Below are 19,811 nucleotides of genomic sequence, written 5' to 3' on the forward strand. Positions count from 1 at the left end.
TCAAGGGGGTATGAACAACTATCACCTTTGACTTATAGTTTGAACTTTAAGTTTTTGATGAGTTTATGGATGGATTAGTATATTTATATTAAGATCCATGTATGTATAGTAAGATTCATGTATATTAGTTAATTTTGATTACTTTGTGATGGTGGTTGTTATTAATCTATGTTAATGGATGGATAATCTTGAGAAGTTTTGACTTGGTTAGTATTGGTTAAGTGAAATCTTGGTGTATTGGTGATTGTGGATGGTTTATTGTGGATTTAGTATAGTAAAAATTTGGAAAACTCGTAAACATAGTCGTCGTAATGACCGTTTGCGTGTAGAATGTTTTTCTTAACATCCAGATCATAAAACTCTCTGTAAAATCTGTAACTTTGCCATTTTTATCTAGATCGTGTCGTAAGCTTCGTTTTGGTATATGGTGCGCTTAGATCCGATTGACGGTTTAGGAGAAACAATCGTTTTAATTAACAACATTTTGCAAACGAACCTTTACCCCTTGCTTAACTTTGAAACCTTGTTTAAGACCCTTAAAAGACTAATTGGATTACGAAACAAATATGTAAGGTTTACTAGGCAGTTGGTAAAGTACTCGAGAAAGATTTTCCTTTAAATACTAAACGGATAATTTTATAAAAATGGTGAAACTGAGGGTACATGAGCGACTAATGTAAATCGTTAAGCGCAAAAGCGAACGTTAGGGTCTAAGTTGATAAAATCTACTTTTTTAAGCGATCGTGGTTTAATTCCGGCTTATCTTCTGTTTATAGGTTACCAGATTCACACCAGGCCTTTTATCACCCCCGATCACTCAGGCAAGTTTTGTACCCATATACTGTTGTTATGATATATATATATATATGCATTATCTTGAGATAAGTACATGATTGTTATATCAAATCTTGCAATATATTGAAACATGTTGATATGATAAATATATATATATATATGCATGCCTATTTCGGAATCTTGATATTTTTTTGTCAATTCCATTGTTTATAAACTCCATAATACGTATGCTAGAGATAGGTATTATTTGCGTATACCCTTAGTATAGGGGACCCAAAATTGAACATTTTTCTTAACCGAGAGATAATGTTATTAGGAGAAATTGATGATATGAAACAGAAACTATCAAAAGCATCGACGGATGATGATTACATCGACGGATGATGATGATATCGACGGATGTTGATAATCAACGGATGATGATGTCAACGGATGATGATGTTAACGAATGATGAAATCAGTATTTGTCACATCAGTTGATCTTTGAGAAGGAAAAGGAAATAGAAACTCAAGGAGGTGAAGGACTTTACCTCAGAAGCAATTGTATAGGTTTCCTTGTTGTTAATAGAATATGATTCCTTATATATTATTAGCTGTGCTCTATATAAAGCACATATTAGGTTCATGCTATAAGCATTGCGACATTGTTATATCTTTCGCATAACCTAACAACTCTCAAGGATATTTGTTCATCCTTTCGATATAGTACGTTTGTAATAAGTTTTTATCAGTTAATATAAAGACCGTTGATTCTGTTTAAACTTTTCCGAGTTGATTGTATTAACTGTATTCACCCCCTCTACAGTTAACGTACAAACAGTTTAAGATTTGAAAATCAATCAACCATGTCAGACAAAGAAGAAGAATCACAGTTGCCGAATCCGAAGCCACCACCCCTGGCCACATTACAGATAAGCAGTAACATGAGTAGGTATAAAGCAATCAAGGTGCCTATCCTGAAGATACATGAATATCCAATCTGGAAAGTCTGGATGGCCATGTGCTTCGAAGCCACAGATCCTGAATATCTGAACAAGATCTATGATGGTCCTCACATACCAATGAAGGTAGTTGTTTTACTTGCAGGGGAACCAGAGAAGATATAGACAAAGACAGGAAGGACTACTCGCCTGTAGATATCTCATCTATCATGAAGGATGCTAAGGTCAGACACATCTTGCACAACAGTCTTGATAGTGTTATGTCTAATAGAGTCATTGGATGTAAGACAACAAAAGAGATATGGGATGCTTTAGAAGTAAAGTGTCAAGGTACAACTGCTATCAAGAAGAACAGGAGGACAATAATTACTTAAGAATATGAGCACTTTGACTCAAGGGACAATGAGTCCTTAACTGAGATCTATAACGGATTTCAGAAGTTGCTGAATGACTTATCCCTTGTCGATAAAGAATATAATGTGGAGGACTCAAACTTAAAGTTCCTACTTACTCTCCCTGAAAAATGGGACTATAAAGTCACATCAATAAGGGATAACTTTCAACTTGACATCACACCTCTAGATGAGACTATGGAGTTCTGAAAACTCATGAACTAGAGATGGAGCAAAGAAGCAAGAGAAAAGGATCAAAAGCTAGACTAGTGGCACTCAAGGTTGAAAAGAAGCCAAAGGAGAAAGCTAGGAGAAAATTCTACTCCAAAGGGAAAGCCATGATTGCAAAGTCAGGTAATGAATCATCAAATTCTGATGATGACTCAAATACTGATACTGAATCAGATACTGACCGTGATCATAACAACAATGAAGATATGGATCAAATGGCTGCCCTACTGGTTAAAAGCTTCAAGAAGATGGTCTACAAGAACTTCAGGAAAGGGAGAAGATTTTCCAGAAAAGGTTTCAGTTCCTCAAACTCTGATAAGAGGAACAACAGGAGAAATACTGATGGGAAGGAATCAAGATCTGGAAAACTTAACAAGTCAAAAGAGAGATATTACAACTGTGATGAAATTGGACACTTTGCAGTTGACTGCAGAAAACATAGAGCTAAGAAGAAACAAGCCTTGATCTCAAGGAAGAGAAACTGGGATGATTCATCAGATTCAGATGATGGAGTCAATTATGCTCTCATGGGAAAAGCTGATGATGAGGCTGACAATGCTGAATTAAAGGTAACTCGGACTACTCTTGCTTTTGATGCTGATGATATCTATCTATTAAGATTATTTCTTAAGACTATGTATGTTATTTTTAGGGATCAAACCTTAGCGAATAATAGAATCAAGAGTGAAAAATCTGTGTAAAAGAAAAGGAATGATCACCTAGAAATTGAGTTACTTTCCATGCTAGAAATTCAAAAATAAAGAGATAATGATGTTTATGTTAAGGAAAAATTGCTAGAAAAACATGCTTATCTAGAGAAGGAGCTAGAAAAAGAAAGAGAAGTCATTAAACTTTGGACTAAATCAGGAAAATCAACTCAGGAAATTCTAGAGAATGGTTGTTGGGGATCAGGATTAGGGTATTCAACTAGATCTAATTCTGATAAGAAAAGTGGAAAAGAAACTGAGATGACAGAACCAATAAAACTGATAGCAAGGTCGAACTGAACAAGGTTCAAATAAAGACCATTAAGTTTAATCCTAGTGCTAATTCTGTTAAGTAAATCCATGAGGAAGGTACAACCTCAGCAGCTAGATCAAACTTAATTACTGATAAGAGTGAACAAGTTCACACAAAATCAGTAAATATTGGTTCAATGGCTCAGAAACAACTTAAGCAAAAGCTGAAGGATCTACACAAGAAAGATAAGAAGAAAAGGTCTGGGAAAAATAGGAATGACAAGGTAGGTGTTAATAAGAATGGAAATTATGTAACCCCTCCAAATGCACATAGAGAGACATGTTCAAACTGTAGTAGCACTAATCATCTTGCTAATTCTTGTAAGAAGAATAAAAAGATAAATATTGTTCCTTCCAAATCAGAGTTTAGGAATAGAACAGTTAGATATAAACCACAAAGTCCTTGTTTTCATTGTGGTAGTGTTTGGCATTCTATTTATACATGTAAAGAGTATCACAGTTTGTATTATAATTATTATAAACTGAAACCCTCTTTAATTAAAGCAAAATCTTTTTCTGCATGTATAAATAGTGATAGTAAGGATGCTAACTATAAACTCTGATAAAAAGTCTTCTGCTGCATATGTTAACAAACTTAAAAAGGCCAAAGGATCCAAGAAAGTCTGGGTCCTTTAAAAACACTAACTGATTCAAATTACTGATTGCAGGGTGACAGGAGGAATGCTCCAGTCTTGGACAGTAGATGCTTATGACATATGACTGGGTATAAATCCCTGCTATTAGAATTTGAGGAGAAGGCTGGCCCAAGCATTTCTTATGGAGATGGCAACTTAGGAAAAATCTTGGGATATGGAAAAATCAAAGTTGGAAATGTCATCATTGAAAATGTAGCTCTAGTTGCAGGACTCAAGCATAATATGATTAGTGTGAGTCAAATATGTGACATAGGTTACCATGTCAACTTCTATGAGGAGCATTGTGAAATTGTCAGTAAGTATGATGGAAAGATCACATTGACTGGTGTGAGACATGGTAGTTTATATGAAGTAGGGTCTCCACAAGTTTTGATAGTTCAAAATTTTATCTACTGAGTAGAACATCTGTGAAAAATAGCTGGAACTGGCATAAAAGACTTTCTCACCTCAACTTCAACAATATCAATGAACTAGTGAGGAAAGATCTTGTTAGAGGATTGCCCAACACAATTTTTACTCCTGATGGCTTATGTGACTCATGCCAGAAAGCCAAGCAAAGAAAAACTTCTTTCAAGAGTAAAACTGAATCCTGAATTCTTGAACCATATCATCTACTTCATGTTGATCTCTTTGGCTCCAGTGAATGTTATGTCAATTGCCAAGAAAAGGTATGCACTCGTAATTGTCGATGAATATACAAGATACACATGGGTGTATTTCATGCACACCAATATTGAATCTCCATCCATTCTTCTTGATCATGTGAGGGAGCTGGAAAAAGGTCAACATACAAAGTGAAGATCATCAGAAGTGATAATGGAACTGAATTCAAGAATAGCTCTATGAAAGAGTTTTGTAAACTTAAGGGGATAAAATAAGAGTTTTCTGCTCCTGGAACTCCATAATAAAATGGAATTGTTGAAAGAAAAAATAGAACTCTGATAGAAGCTGCAAGAACCATGCTAGAGGAAGCAAGATTTCCTACCTACTTCTGGGCTGAGGCTGCGCAAACTGCTTGCTTTATACAAAATGCAAATTGTTCAACAAGTATGGAAAAACACCATTTAAGATGGTGAAGGGAAAGAAGCCAAATTTAAAGTTCTTTCAAATTTTTAGTTGTAAGTGTTTTATTCTCAAAACTCATCCGGAGCAGCTGATCAAGTTTGATCTGAAAGATGATGAATGAATATTTGTGAGTTATCCGTTGACCATAAAAGCCTTCAGAGTTTACAATATGAGAACAAGAACAATCATGAAATCTATACATTTTTCTTTTGATGATAAGAAGATAACAGGTCTAGAGGATGCAGATGACCATGACAAATTGAGATCTGAAAATAAAATACCTTATGCTGAACTTTTAAATCTTGACTCTGATACAGCAAGTCCTGATATCACTCAAAGCTCTGAGATTCCACAGGACAATGAAAATTCTTTCGACACTGAAGCATATATTGAGGGGGAGCAACATAACTCAAATCCAGAGACTGCAACAAGTGCTTCATCTCAAGAGACATCTGTAAAAAGATCATCAGACCCATCTTCCTTAAATTCTGATGAGTCAAATACTGATAACAATGGGAACACCATTTGAAAAGAGACGTAGCAGAATGGTAAGCAAATGTTTGACTTGCCAGGGACTAAAGGTAGAACACCAGAGACCCATCGGACTTTTACGAACCCAGGTGTGACGGCCTCAACCCCGGGGTCAGGAGTTGACGTCACCAAACACAAATACCAAAATATAAATAACAAGATTATTATTATTAAACTATACTAACTTGACCCCAAACCAAGATCCGATCCAGGTTCAAGTATGATTCAGGTTCACATTATTACAACCCACTTATTCAACATCTAGCACACTCTAACTTTATTCAGCAACTCATCAGACCTCATGGTCTGATACAAACTACCTCAGAGGAGCCGGGTCCTGAAGGGGCGGGAACACGAGTATGTCTGACTGGTCTTCTAGGCATCTGCGAGATATACATAATAGTTTGCAAGGGTGATCATAATCGCTCAGCAGTACCAACATATGAATAAAGGAATAAAAATAGTAATGTAACAATAATAGGAACATAGTTGTAATCATGATATCAACATTATATAATGAAAATCGAAGATAACTGGATATCACTAACTAACATGCTTTATCAAAACAACGTAGTAGTGTGCTGTGTAAGTACCAGAGTCCAATTTTAGCATGTTATTCACATTTATAAAACCGCTGTATCAACTACTTATACCCTTACGGAAATCACAAATCAAAATCAGATACGTAACGGATATGTGAAGACAGCTAATCAGGCCATCAACACCAGACGGCTCTAACTGCCATCCCATTTACCTGTTCCGGAACTCAGAGACTAGCTAGGTCTCTGACCTGCTGGACTAATCGGTTATATAGTGCGCGCAACCGAATTAGCCTCTTACGCCACCTCAATAGGCCCCCTGGCCCCAATGTATCCCATATTTGATCACTTTATCAAGTTTTCAAAATACTTGTACCTATCTCATTTCAAAACCATTCATTTTTACCAGCACACATATAAAATCCAGTTCGCAAATCATTTTATTTGAGATAGGTACCTTTCGAAGTTACTTTTCCCCCAAAATAATTTGAAAACTAGTGATTTATAACTACAGGGGATACATAACTTAAAACATTTTTGTTCCATTACAAGAATAAAATATTTAGCTATTCATACGTACTGAACCATAAAAGAATGGTCAGGGTACTTGCCTTGCAATGCTTTACCAAACCCTAAATAGCTTTCATGTTGATTTCGATCCTGTGAAACTCGACCGGGATCTACAAATACAGAATACCCTATTCAGTTATACCGACATGCTTGATATCCTCAAATCCTAATAGCTCAATCCGATACCCTGACTCGTATAGTTATTATACACATAATCACGTAATCACATAATCCGAAAACAAATAGGGGTAACACGTATAATATAAATACGTACGTTTATAAATACATTTTTAGAAAATTTTGGCAGCAACTTCTTTGTTTATAAGCCTACCCGCCGATTACATTCGACGTCAACAATCCCAACAATCCACAATATCAATTCCATCATTTTATACAACGTACACCACAATACAATTCGTAATTAATTATTTAAATCCGGAAGTATTTTTCTAAATCATTTTATTTATTTATAAAATTTAGGACTCAAAACAAAGTCATCACCGTTCACCGTTGACTCACCGAAGTTCATCGTCAACGGCGACACAATTTATTGGCGCCCGATATAATACGGGTTCCCAAATAAATTTATACCGATTAATATTATTTTCCGCAACGAAAGTTTTTATTTCACGAATGATACTCAATTAATTCCCTGCAGAAAACATAAAAATCAATTTCCAGTCACCAAACCAAACTGCACAAACAGGCACAACAGAAAAGGCCCAACAATAAGGCCCAACGGTCAAGCCCAAAGACAACCAAAGGACAGCCCAAAGGACGATCCAACAGCAACAAAGATCAAGAAACAAGGTGGCACACGGCCACACGCCGCCCAACTCACACCATTGCTCAAACACGCACGCACACACAACCACAACACACACACACAAGCACAACACACACACGCAGGCACAACACACACACACAATTATATATATATAAGCAATAGGAACCACCAAGCTCACCGGAAAAACACTGGCGGCGGTGAAACATGAGCAACAGGGAAAGCTGGAGAAGAACGCCGGAAAAAGAAAAGAGAAGAACGGGAGGAAGAAACGGGGGAGGAGAGAGATTTAAGAGAGATTAACTCGAAAGAGAAAGAGAGAGAATTGAGAGTTACAAGCCAAGAGAGAGACAAAGGAGATGATGTTTTCCCAAATAAATACGCTGCAGACACGTATCCTTTATTTAGGATACGTGTCAATTTCTTATTACTACAATTCACGTTGTATAGGGCCGGTTACATCCGAAATTACTATTTACGAACCGAATTCGCGAGAAAACAAACTCCAAGAGCTTACCGAAAATAACTTTAAAATTGTATAGATATCCCGAACTTAATAAAAACACAAATTTCATTATTTTAAAAATAATTTTTAAGGTGCACTTTGTACCCGCTTTTAACAAATAACGAAACGACGCACGGGTAAAACTAATTCTGAAAATTCCCAAAATAATTTTAAAATTCTTAGAATAATACGAACTTAATAAAATATGAGTTTCATGATTTTTGAAGATTTTCATAATTAAATATGGATTTTACAAATAAACACACTCAGAAATCATTTAAAAATAATTAATTAGTGAAATATTGATTTCTCAATTTTATAAAGTCCTAAAAATAATTATTGAAATTATAAAATTATGAAACCAATTTTAGGAACAATCCAAATATTTATGGAATTAAAACTGTAATAAAATCACTTTTACAAATGAAATAAAATCGTATAACTCAATAATAAGACAAACAATTCAATCTCACATATCAACATATCACAAATAATTAAATGATAATCAATAACTGCTGCCAAAATCATTACACATATTTTATTTAATTATTTTAACCCTTTATTACACTTTGAAAATAATAAAAATAAAAGAATATACACGAGTCGTTATATCCTTTCCCCCCTTAAAAAGATTCTGTCCCCAGAATCTGACTTAGCTAAACAAATGAGGATATTTATCAAGCATGTTTGACTCTAATTCCCAAGTAGACTCTTCTACTCGAGGATTTCTCCACAAGACTTTCACTATAGGAATCGACTTATTCCTAAGGACTCGCTCTTTACGGTCTAAAATTTGGATCGATTGTTCCACATAGGACAAATCTGGCTGAAACTCAATTGGTTCATATTCTATGACTTGATTCGAACTAGGAATATAGGGCTTTAACATAGATACGTGGAACACATTATGAATGTGCTGCCACTGCTGTGGTAACGTTATCTCATAGGCAACCTTTCCCACTTTCTTCAATACCTCAAAGGGTCCTATAAATATGGGGCTAAGTTTTACTTTCTGACCAAATCGTACTAACCCTTTCCAAGGTGATACCTTTAGTAACACCAGAGCTCCTATCTCGAAGTCTATATCCTCCCTATGCAAATCTGCATACTTTCTCTGTCTATCCTGGGCTGCTTCCAACCTTTTCCGAATTAACACTATTGCATCCTTGGTTTGCTGAACCAACTCGGGACCTAACACTTTCTTCTCTCCTACTTCATCCCAGTATAACGGTGATCTACACTTGCATCCATACAAAGCTTCATAAGGCGGCATCCCGATACTGGCATGGTAACTGTTATTATACGAGAACTCAATAAAAGGTAGGTGGTCATCCCAATTACCCTTAAAATCTAAAACACAGACTCTCAACATATCCTCTATGGTCTGAATCGTTCTTTCACTCTGGCCGTCTGTCTGAGGATGATAAGCGGTGCTCATATTCAACTTTGTTCTTAGGCACTCTTGGAATTTAGTCCAAAACCTGGAATTAAATCTCGGGTCTCGATCTGACACTATAGACACAGGCACTCCATGTTTGGTAACTATCTCACCCAAGTATAACTTAACTAGCTTTTCCAATAATACCTTTCATTGATCGGAAGAAAATACGCTGACTTAGTCAATCTATCAATGAGTACCCAAATAGCGTCATGATTTGCTCTTGTCTTTGGCAATCCTACTACAAAATCCATAGCAATCTCTTCCCACTTCCATTGGGGAATCTCCAAAGGTTGTAACAATCCACTTGGTCGTTGATGCTCTGCTTTCACCGTTTGACACACATGACACTTACTTACCCAATTGGCAATATCCTTCTTCATTCCAGGCCACCAAAAGTTTCTCTTCAAGTCTTGGTACATCTTAGTACTACCAGGGTGGATAGAAAACCTAGAGTTATGCGCTGCGTGTAATACTTCATTCTTCAATTCCGTTACATTAGGAATCCAAACTCTGGATGAAAATCTATACAAACCTTGATTATCTTTTTGAGTACATAACTCTTCTCCCATCAAAGTATCCGACTCTTGTTCCATATCTCCTTCTTGACACCTTTTAATCTTTTCCATCAATGCCGGCTGGAAGGTAACTTCATATAGTTGCTCCTGACTTTCACTAGGTACTCGAACTTCAATCTCCATTCGTTCCAAGTCTTGTGCTAGTTTGTCCACAATCCTGATCATATTCAACCTTTCTTTTCTACTCAAGGCATCAACCACCACGTTAGCTTTACCTGGGGGATAATTAATCGAACAATCGTAGTCCTTGATCAGTTCCAACCACCTTCTCTGTCTCATGTTCAAATCTTTATGCATGAATATGTACTTCAGGCTCTTATGATCGGTATAAATATCGCATTTCTCTCCATACAAGTAGTGACGCCATAACTTCAGAGCAAACACTATAGCCGCCAATTCAAGGTCATGAACTGGATATTTCTGCTCGTGAGGTTTTAATTGTCTAGAGGCATAGGCAATAACTTTGTCATGCTGCATTAGCACACAACCCAATCCTTTCAAAGAAGCATCACTATAGATCACAAAGTTTCCCGTCTCATCTGGAAATGCTAATACTGGAGCCGTCACTAATCTCCGTTTTAAATCCTGGAAACTTTCTTCATACTTTTTCGTCCAAACGAACTTCTCATTCTTCCTGGTCAACTTGGTCAATGGGGATGCAATCTTCGAGAAGTCTTTCACAAACCGTCGATAATATCCTGCTAACCCAAGAAAACTTCTTATTTTCGTCGGTGTCTTCAGTTGTTCCCACTTTGATACGGCTTCAATCTTTACTAGGTCTACTTTGATACATTCCTTACTCACCATATATCCAAGAAATAGTACTTCTGTCAACCAAAACTCACACTTGGATAACTTTGCATGCAATTTCTTTTCTCTCAACTTCTGAAGGGCAATCTGTAGATGCATTGCGTGATCTTCTGGATTCTTTGAATATAAGAAGATGTCATCAATAAATACAATAACAAACTTTTCCAGACACTCCTTATACACCCTATTCATTAGATCCATAAAAGTCGCTGGCGCATTTGTCAATCCAAACGACATCACTAGAAACTCATAATGGCCATACCTTGTTCTGAATGCTGTCTTGGGGATATCTTCAGGCTTTATCTTTAATTGGTGGTAGCCAGATCTTAAGTCAATCTTTGAGAAGTAATATGCTTCCTTAGGCCGATCAAACAATTCGTCGATGTGTGGCAAAGGATACTTATTCTTTATTGTTAACTTGTTCAATTCTCTGTAGTCAATGCACAATCTCATACTTCAATTTTTTTTTCTTCACAAATAGCACTGGAGCACCCCACGGAGAAACACTGGGTCGAATGACTCCCTTATCCAATAGTTCCTGAAGTTGCTTAGCCAATTCTTTCATTTCCTATTGGGGCCATCCTATATGGAGCTTTGGAAACTGGTTCAGCTCCAGGTATCAAATCAATGGAGAACTCTATCTCTCGATCAGGTGGCAATCCTGGTAACTCTTCTGGGAAAATGTCAGGGAATTCTCTCACTATGGGAATCTCATCCAAAATAAGGGTCTCTTTCTTCGTATCCACCACATGAGCCAAATACGCCTCACACCCTTGCCGCAACAATCTCTTTGCTTGCATTATTGAAAGGAACTTTTTATCCTGCCTCTGCCCTTGGTAGCTGATCCTTTTATTATCTGAGTTGTACATAACAACTCGCTTTTTCTTACAGTTAATATTCGCCTTATATAGAGACAACCAATCCATACCTAAAATAATATCAAAGTCTCTCAACTCGAAGGGTATTAAGTCAACAGGGAACATATATCCTGAAATCTCTAGGGAACATCTAGGATAAAATTTACCTACGGGTACCTTATCTTTATTAGCCACTTCTATGGTCAAAGGTTCATCTAAGTCTTCCAACATCAATTACATTTTATTCACATAATTCACAGATATAAAAGATTTGGACGCTCCCGAATCAAACAAAGCGTTAATAGATACGGAATTAAGATAAAGCGTACCTGCAACCACATCAGAATCATGAACTGGAGACTTCTTGGTCATCTTAAAAGTCCTGGCTTTAGCAATACTAGTTGCTGGTCCTTGGGACACACTTCTTCCAACATTATCTTGGGTCACCCGACTTGCAATTCCTAGCTATGTGTCCCACTTTGCCGCAACTAAAACAAGTGACTCCTTGAATCTCGGACTTACACTCCGTGGAATAATGACCTTTCTATCCACACTTAAAACAATTGATATTTTCTCGGCACTGTCCACTGTGCTTCTTCCCACACGTCTTACAATCAACCACTGGCTTACTAAACCTCGTCGGGGTAGAAGTTAACTGAAGTAGTGCCGGGTCTAACCTGGGAAAAATTCTGCCTCTTGAACCTCTTATTCTTACTCTTTCCAAACCAACGCTGGAACTTCCGACTTGCTATTCCTGATTTCGACCTAGCAGGTCCACTTTCAAATTTCCTCTTCTTCTCACCCTGCTCCTTTGCAGCTAACCTCTGATCACTCTCTATCACTAGGGCAGCCTGAACTACTAAAGTATATGTCTTGAGTTGTAAAGCTACAACTCCACTCCTTATTTCTGGATTCAACCCTTGTTGAAACCGCTTCGCTCGTTGAGCTTCCGAACTCACGTATTCTGGTGCTATACGGGCCAACTCCGTAAACTTCACTTCATATTCCGTAACACTCCTATCTCCTTGTTTCAATTCCAAAAATTCCATCTCCATTTGACTCTGGAGATAGTCCGGAAAGTATTTCTCCAAAAACAACTCTGTGAATCTGGCCCATGGAACTGGATCTTCTCCTTCTAAGGCTCGTGTAGATTCCCACCAATAATTCGAATCATTCTTCAGAAAATAGCTAGCATAATCTGTCTTTAAATCCTCACTCACCTTGGTGAGCGCAAACGCCTTTTCCATCTCCTTTAACCATGTCCTGGCAGCAACAAGATCCACTTCTCCTTTAAATTCTGGGGGCTTTACTGCCCAGAAAGACTTAAAACTAACACCCTGATTTGTCCCCCTCATCTCATGCTGCTGCTGGATTTGTAGTTGCTGCTGTTGGATTTGCTGTTGTTATTGCTGTATGAGCTGCTGTTGCTGTTGTTGTTGTTGCTGTAATTGTTGTTGTTGCTGCTGGAATTGTTGTTGCTGTTGGGCCAGCTGTGTAGACTGCTGACGCAACAAGTTCATCAATTCACTCATGGAAGGATCCCCAGCAGATCCGTTATTGAGTTGAGAGTTTATTTTTAGTGGCATCTCCTGAAACATAACAGTCATATATAAGAAAATGGATTGCTCCAAGCAGTTCATATTTATGCATCAGGAGAGCGTTGCCACTAAGACAATATCCTCATCCCCAGTGTAATTGGATCCATCCTGAGTGAATGATTATAATCTAAAAATTCCAGTAACAGAAGCAACAATAATAATAACAACAATAATAGCAACGCACAATATATAAAAGCTGAACAATGAAATAAAGCAGCTACAATACAATAACCAACAGGAACTCAACTAGTACAACTGAAAATCCAACTAAAAGAAACCATCCGAATACATACCAAAATTGGCTGTCATAGCCGCCCCACCTACTACAAACTATCACAACATAATATACATATACAAAGTAAACAACTACAGAACTCCTGGAAGTCAACTCTGAGCTCTGTATCTCTCTGCTGCAAACCTGGTCTAACTACTACCACTGCCACCGATGGAACCTAGCTCAAACACTAGCTAGTTCACTAGGTCCTGATACTGCACAGCTTTGAACTCTGAGCTAATGAAACGGTCAACAGATCTAGCCCTCTCAACAGCCATCTGGGTCAATGCTCGCACACGGGCCCGCACCTCAGGGGAAGGGGCAGAAATGCCCTGGAAAGGTGCAATAGGTATCTGATCAAACTGAGCAGCCAATCCCGGACTCTGATCTCTGATAAAGGAAGTATTCACCGCTCGGTGAACATGGTAAGGGATCGGTGAAGAAGTACCACTAGGGGCCACATGAGGTACTTGAGGTCTTATCGAGGAAGAACTGGGACCACAGCCGGGAGGGAAATCCCTAACGGCAGACACAGACCTACGTACCCAACGGGGACGAGTACCAGGTCCAAAAATGTCTCTCGGCATAAAGGAAGGGATTGGTGGAGGAGGCATAGGGGTCTCCTCAGCAACAACATCCAGGGTCCTCTCAGAATCCGAGCTATCCGAGTTAGAGGGATTCTTACGAGATGGAGAACTCGAAATCGCAATAGGCCACTGTCAACATAATAAATATACAGGGAAGACACAACCAGGTCAAGGCAATTCTATCAAAACCTTTAATAGATGTCAGGGTAACTGCCGTCGGAACCCTCGACTGACTCTAAAAGTTTGCTCGTCTATATAAGTTGTTGACTCACACCAAAAGACTCACTTTATCACCTATTCGACGTAATCCCTAACTTGGATCATGGACTTGAACCTGTAGCTCTGATATCAACTGTGACGGCGTCAACCCCGGGGTCAGGAGTTGACGTCACCAAACACAAATACCAAAATATAAACAACAAGATTATTATTAAAATATACTAACTTGACCCTAAACCACGATCCGATCCAGGTTCAAGTATGATTCAGGTTCACATTATTACAACTCACTTATTCAACATCTAGCACACTCTAACTTTATTCAGCAACTCATCAGACCTCATGGTCTGATACAAACTACCTCAGAGGAGCCGGGTCCTGAAGGGGCGGGAACACGGGTATGTCTGACTGGTCTTCTAGGCATCTGCGCGATATACATAACAGTTTGCAAGGGTGAGCATAAACGCTCAACAGTACCAACATATGAATAACATAATAAAAACAGTAATGTAACAATAATAGGAACATAGCTGTAATCATGATATCAACATTATATAATGAAAATCGAAGATAACTGGATATCACTAACTAGCATGCTTTATCTAAACAACGTAGTAGTGTGTTGTGTAAGTACCAGAGTCCAATTTTAGCATGCTATTCACATTTATAAAACCGTTGTATCAACTACTTATACCCTTACGGGAATCACAAATTCAAATCAGATACGTAACGGATATGTGAAGACAGCTGATCAGGCTATCAACACCAGACGGCTCTAACTGCCATCCCATTTACCTGTTCTAGAACTCAGAGACAAGCCAGGTCTCTGACCTGCTGGACTTATCGGTTATATAGTGCGCGCAACCGAATTAACCTCTTACGCCACCTCAATAGGCCCCCTGACCCCAATGTATCCCATATCTGATCATTTTATCCAGTTTTCAAAACACTTGTACCTATCTCATTTCAAAACCATTCATTTTTACCAGCACACATATAAAATCCAGTTCGCAAATCATTTTATTCGAGATAGGTACCTTTCGAAGTTACTTTTCCCTCAAAATAATTTGAAAACAGTGATTTATAACTACAGGGAATACGTAACTTATAACGTTTCTGTTCCATTACGAGAATAAAACATTTAGCTATTCATACGTACTGAACCATAAAAGAATGGTCAGGGGTACTTGCCTTGCAACGCTTTACCAAACCCTAAATAGCTTTCACGCTGATTTCGATCCTAGGAAACTCGACTGAGACCTACAAATACAGAATACCCTATTCAGTTATACCGACATGCTTGATATCCTCAAATCCTAATATCTCAATCCGATACCCTGACTCATATAGTTATTATACACATAATCACGTAATCACGTAATCCGAACAAAAATAGGGGTAACACGTATAATATAAATACGTACTTTTACAAATATATTTTTAGAAAATTTTGGCAGCAACTTCTTTGTTTATAAGTCTACCCATCGATTACATTCGACGTCAACAATCCCAACAATCCAAAATATCAATTCCATCATTTTATACAACGTACACCACAATACAATTCGTAATTAATTATTTAAATCCGGAAGTATTTTTCGTAAATCATTTTATTTATTTATAAAATTTAGGACTCAGAACAAAGTCATCACCGTCCACTGTTGACTCACCGAAGTTCATCGTCAACGGCGGCACAATTTATTGGCGCCCGATATAATACGGATTCCCAAATAAATTATTATTTTCCGTAACGAAAGTTTTTATTTCACGAACGATACTCAATTAATTCCCTGCAGAAAACATAAAAATCAATTTCCAGTCACCAAACCAAACTGCACAAACAGGCCCAACAGAAAAGGCCCAACAATAAGGCCCAACTGTCAAGCCCAAAGACAACCAAAGGACAGCCCAAAGGACGATCCAACAGCAACACAGAACAGGGAACAAGGAGGCACGCGGCCACGCGCCGCCCAACTCACACCACTGCTCAAACACACAACACACACACAGGCACAACACACACACACACACACAATTATATACATATAAGCAACAGGAATCACCAAGCTCACCGGAAAAACACGGTGGCGGCGAGACCGGAGCAACAGGGAAAGCCGGAGAAGAACGCCGGAAAAAGAAAAGAGAAGAACGGGAGGAAGAAACGGGGGAGGGGAGAGATACAGAGGGAGAGAGATTTGAGAGAGATTAACTCGAAAGAGAAAGAGAGAGAATTGAGAGTTACAGCCGAGAGAGAGACAAAGGAGATGATGTTTTTACCCAAATAAACAGGCTGCAGACACGTATCCTTGATTCAGGATACATGTCAATTTCTTATTAATACAATTCACGTTGTATAGGGCCGGTTACATCCGAAATTACTATTTACAAATCGAGTTCGCGAGAAAACAAACTCCAAAAGCTTACCGAAATAACTTTAAAATTGTATAGATATCCCGAACTTAATAAAAACTCAAATTTCATAATTTTAAAAACAATTTTTAAGGTGCACTTTGTACTTGCTTTTAACAAATAACGAAACGACGCGCGAGTGAAATAAATTCCGAAAATTCCCAATATAATTTTAAAATTCTTAGAATAATACGAACTTAATAAAATATGAATTTCATGATTTTTGGAGATTTCCATAATTAAATATGGATTTTACAAATAAACACACTCAGAAAATCATTTAAAAATAATTAATTAGTGAAATATTGATTTCTCAATTTTATAAAGTCCTAAAATAATTATTGAAATTATGAAATTATGAAACCAATTTTAGGAACAATTTAAATATTTATGGAATTAAAACTGCAATAAAATCACTTTTACAAACGAAATAAAATCGTATAACTCAATAATAAAACAAACAATTCAATCTCACATATCAACAGATCACAAATAATTAAATGATAATCAATAACTGCTGCCAAAATCATTACACACATTTTATTTAATTATTTTAACCCTTTATTACACTTTTAAAATAATAAAAATAAAAGAATATACACGAGTCGTTATACCAGGAGATTCCCGAATGGAAATGGGAATAGATAGCCTTGGATTTTGTTGTAGGATTGCCAAGGACCAAAGCTAATCATGATTCCATATATGTAATTATAGACCGACTAACAGAGTCAACTCACTTTATTCCAATCAACGAGAGATACACGGTCGATAGATTGGTGGACAGTTACCTTAAGGAAATAGTGACGCGACATGGAGTTCCAACGTCCATTGTCTCATATAGAGACCCCATATTCAACTTTAGATTTTGGAGGAGTTTTCAGGAATGTGCGAGAATCAAACTAAACATGAGTACCGCTTACCATCCCCAGACGGACGGGCAGAGTGAAAGGACCATCCAGACGCTAGAAGATATGTTAAGAGTCTGTGCAATAGACTTTAAAGGAAGTTGGGATGATCACCTGTCGTTGATCGAGTTTTCTTATAACAATAGATTTTATACCAGCATTGGAATGCCGCCTTATGAGGCCCTGTACGGGAGAAGGTGCCGATCTGCCTTATACTGGGATGAAGTTGGAGAGCGCAAGATGATCGGACCCGAAGTGATCCAAAGGACCAAAGATATAGTGGAACTAATCAGAGGACGGCTGGTAGAAACCCAAAATCGAAAGAAGAAGTATGCAGATTTGGCCCGAAAGGGCAAATAATATGAAGTCAGGGACCTAGTGTTGTTAAAGGGATCCCCTTGGAAAGGGCTGATGAGGTTCAGAAAGAAAGGAAAGCTAAGCCCAAGATACATTGGACCTTTTGAGATATTAAGACGTATTGGGAAGTTAGCTTATGAGCTAGCCCTACCCCCGAACCTGCAACAAGTTCATAACGTGTTCCACGTACCAATGCTAAGGAAATATCATCGGGATGCCAGGCACATAGTGAAATACGAGCATGCGTACATGCAACCAGACCTGACTTATGTGGAACAATCAGTGAGAATCATGGATCAAAAGGAGCAGGTGCTTCGGAACACGGTGATCACGCTAATCAGCAAACTGTGGCAGAATCATAATATGGAGGAATTAACTTGGGAACTAGAGAGTGCAATGCTAGAAAAGTACCCCAATTTGTTTTCTATCTGATTCCGGGATAGAATCCTTTTAAGGAGGGCAGACTGTAATAACCCCAAATTTTTGGAATTTTTGTAGCCCTTATGAATATTAAATTTTTGCTGATTGTGCTGATTAAGGAAAATTTTCATGCCACATTATATAGGAGTTCTTTTATGGATATTCTGAGATCATATTAGTACTCCATTATGTAAATGCGTGTATGTAAATATCGTCAGAACTCGAATTCGAATACTTTGATTTTTCCCGAAAATCCACCATATACCGAAAGAATTAAGTACAAGGTAACATGATTAAAAGGATTTAAATTCAAGGATTAAAAGAAAGGATCATTAAAGGAATATAAAATATTAAGAAAGGTTTAGTAAAGCCCAAGTAATAAGATCCCGGATATGATCCCTCAAATGAACAACGAGAACGAGAGTTAATAGAACCGTTAAACAGATAAGCGACCATTAACCAAACAATTAAGCATTAATCAAGGAGGATAGTGGATTGTGATATAACCAAACCATAAGGTTTTGACAAGTGGCAAAGAGGATGACATAAGCATGATGAGGTAAGCAAGGTTAGTAGATATTTAGCTAGGTTGAATTGTGGCCAAGTATTTGAACCTTGGTTAAACCAAGGTTAATTGTTAACCAAACTAACAAAACACCACACAATTAATCAAGAGGTAAAACAAGAAGCATTTCACTTCATTCTTTAAGGAAAAGCTCTCAGCTGGATTTTTTAAGAAATCAAACCCTAACTCCTCTTGCTCTAAAATCACAAGGTAATTACCATAGCTTCTTTACCTACTAGTGAATGCATGGTAGAAGTTTGGAAGCCAAATTATATTCCTAGCCTAGGCTAATAAATCATCAAAAGTGATGATGAATAGTAACTTTCAAGAACTAACTTTAGTTTTCTTGATTTTATGAAAGTTTAAGGTTATACAAGCAAGGATCAAGGTTCTTTTAGGCATTCAAAACTCTTGGGTTGTGTTAGGAAGCTTCAAGGAGGTATAAACAACTTTCACCTTTGACTTAGAGTTTGAAATTTGAGTTTTTGAAGAGTTTATGGATGAATTAATGTATGTATATTAAGATCCATGTATGTATAGTAAGATCCCTGTATGTTAGTTAGTTTTGATTACTTTATGATGGTGGTTGTTATTAATCTATATTAATGGTTGAATGAGTGGATGATCTTGAGAAGTTTTGGCTTGGTTAGTGTTGGTTAAGTGAAATCTTGGTGTATTGGTGATTGTGGATGGTTTAGTGTGGATTTAGTATAGTAAAAATTTGGAAAACTCATAAATATAGTCGTCATAATGATCATTTGCATAT

The sequence above is a fragment of the Apium graveolens genome, chromosome 9, assembly GCF_009905375.1.
Source record: "Apium graveolens cultivar Ventura chromosome 9, ASM990537v1, whole genome shotgun sequence".
In the NCBI taxonomy this organism is placed as follows: domain Eukaryota; kingdom Viridiplantae; phylum Streptophyta; class Magnoliopsida; order Apiales; family Apiaceae; genus Apium; species Apium graveolens.